The sequence below is a fragment of the Pteropus alecto genome, unplaced genomic scaffold, assembly GCF_000325575.1.
Source record: "Pteropus alecto unplaced genomic scaffold, ASM32557v1 scaffold40, whole genome shotgun sequence".
Lineage (NCBI taxonomy): Eukaryota > Metazoa > Chordata > Mammalia > Chiroptera > Pteropodidae > Pteropus > Pteropus alecto.
The window spans coordinates 17,912,961-17,916,054 of record NW_006431919.1 but is presented as its reverse complement, the minus strand read 5'-3'; positions in this window follow the sequence as shown (position 1 = coordinate 17,916,054).

Genomic DNA, 3,094 nt, shown 5'->3' with positions numbered 1-3,094 from the left:
CTTCACAGAGGTGATGGCAGCTCATACTGTCACCAGCATATGGTACAAATGCCTGCTTTCCTAGGGCCTCATAACATGGTGGGTTAACAAACACTGGGATTTTTGCCCATATGAATAAGTGAAAAATGCCTTCTTTTAATTTGCATTTCTCTTATGAATGAGGTTGAGAGCTGTTTGTATTTGCTTTAGTGTTGCTCATTTCTCTATTGGGCGGTCGGCCTTTTTCATATCAGTTCCCAGGAGCTCTTTATATATTAGGATTAGTCCTTAGCTGTAGGCTTTTTTTCGTAAGTCTATAGAATTTTGAGTTGGTTTCTGGTGTCTTTTGGCCTTAAAGTTTTATTTTAAAATTTTTCGCTGTATTTTGTTTCACATAGAATTTATCAGTCTTCATTTATGACTCCTGGATTTGGGATCCAAGTTAGAAAAGCCTTTCCCCAACCACAGGAATTTTCATGGTTTTCTTTTTTTTACATTTAGATCTTTACTCATTTTGAAATGTATGTTGGCTTCTGGTGTAAGGTATAGAGTCAACTTTACTAATTTTAGAGGTTAACCAGGTTTTCCAACACTATTTTCTGAAGAATCCAATATTTTCTTGCTGATTCAAGATGGCACATTTACCATACTAAATTCTTATGTTTGAATCTATTTCTGTTCTGTTAGCCTGTCTATTCATACATGTACCATAGTGACACTTTTAATTATTATAGTTTTGTTTTAGTATCTGTTGGGATTGAACACCTTTTTTTCCCCCCAGCATCTCCTACCTATTATTTTTCCCCATGTGAACTTAGTTTTTTTTTTTGTGCCCTATTTGTATGTCTTTAGTGGGATAGCATTAAGTTTTACATTTAATTTAGGACAGCTTCGTGTTATTGACTGCTTCTGTTCGAGAACTTGGTCTATCTTTCCATTTGTTTAAGTCTTCTGTGTCCTTAGTATCTAGTATCTTTAAGTTTTCTTTAGACCTTGTACATTTTCTGTTAAGTTCATTTCTGACAATGTGATTTTAAGATTACGACCTTTTAAAGAAACTGAAGTTGACATTTTTCAGGTCAAATGTTCTGTATTCTCAAACGGAAGCTCCCTATTTAGGACAGTGAAGAAGCCCAAAGTCTGCAAGAGGCAGATCTGCCCACCTGACCTGGGCCGCTTTCACATCATGCTTCTTGCTGGAAATTCCTGTGCGATCAACAGTCCCCAATTACATCTGTCTGCAACTGAAGAAACACAGCTCCCCTTTTCTCAGCGCCCCCAACATACTCCCTTCTAACCAGAAGACCCAATTCTAACTCCTCCAGCTAGATGCCATAGGGATAGGTATGCAAACGCCCATCGAACTGCCAACGCCATTGTGCTTCTATCACCTTTACTACTGAACTTGAGACTAGCTTTTGGTGGCTACATCTGCTAGGTTTGGGCTTTAGTTCTTTCTGGTTTTCAGATTCTAAGCCCATTACCTCCGCCTGTACAGATGTCCATCCAAATATTGTCTGTGACTTGGCCTAGCCCCTTAGAGATGAGTATGAACTGTCTGAAAGCAGCAAGCAGACTAGAGTTCGACTTGAAGCTCTACATCATAAGCTGGGTCTGGGGTGAGTCCTCTCATCCGAGTCTAGTCTGATGACTGCCCACCCACCTCCCTGGGCCATTGAGAGCAGCAGCCGAGTTCTCTGATGGGACAGCATCTAGCATGAACGAATGCCACCGAAGCCTCCTAGGACTTTCTCACACCTTCTTGCTGTTCTTGAATCTTCCAGTCAGGATGTTCAAGTTACCTCTAATGCTTTTTTTTTTTTTTCATGGCTAAGGAACTCTCCTGCTTCTGAAATCAATGTCAGTGAAGAGGGACAACTGAACAACCCATCAAACTGGATGCCACTCACGGGCGGTTTAGTGTCCTCGGGACAGTACAGATGTGGCTCACCCAGCTCCTTACAGTTCCTGGGCCCTGACAGAGGCTCCTGTGAGGAGTGCTCTCGAGAGGTCAAGTCCCAAAGCAGAACCAGACCACGGGAGCCCACGTCCTCTTTGCTTGCCGACAGTCTCGAAGTCACTCAAGTGAAGCCAAAAGGGTTTCTTTGTGGGTCCAGGCTTGTCAGGAACACAAGCCTGTCAATTCTCTAACATACCCCACTGGATGTGCTACCTGTGTCCTTGAAAACACCTCAGTGGTACCATACCTAGAGCCCTTTGCACGTGTAACAGCTCTTGTGTTCTGTGATCCTGTTGACAGGCCACCTCCCTCAACGTGTGAATTCCTGGAAATCTCTTTAATCTCCTTAGAGCCCAGTATCTAGCACAAGTCTTGCCAGAAGGAACACACTGCTATGGCAGTCTCCTGACTTCAGGCTCTGTGGACGTGCCGAGCCTAGCTGGAAGACTTACTTAGAATTATTAAATGTACAAAAACCCACAAACGTTTGAACAAGACAAAATATTTTATTTCCCTCAGAAGTCACTTGCGCCCAAAGAATCAAAGAGGAGAAACAAGTATGAACTAAACTATGCTTTGAACTATGAAGGATGCAAATGTTTTTATCAACCAATAACACTACATAATAGCTAGGTTTCACTAAAGTATTGGAAAATAGGCCCAGAGTGTCAAAAACCGTTAGCTCTTTGTACACTACACCAAGAGAGGCACGGTCCACGGTTCACTGCTGTCTTTAGTTTGGAATGTCTTTGCAGTGGGTTATCACGAAGAGGAGTTGATGGTTACCTTGCAACAGAAGAGCAGCAGACACGGCGAAAACACGAGACAAACGATATAAAACCTTTTCTTTTCATCTTTTTTTATTTTAAATTACAAAGGATGTTGCATACACTGATGAATCTGTATCTGACTAGAAGTGCCGAGGGATTGGAAGGTGACAGAAAACAAAGGCAACGTTTGAATTGCCTCTTCTTCTGAAAAGAAAAACCGCACAACTATTAACCGACATTTAATAGAATAATTTTTAAACAGCTCATGCGTCAACAAGATAAAATTCTTTCTAGACAAAAGACAAGACTGAATCCAATAAAAAGTTTCATAGCTCCAGTTGAGGGAGGCGAGGAAACAAAACTACAGAATATTTATGATAGCATT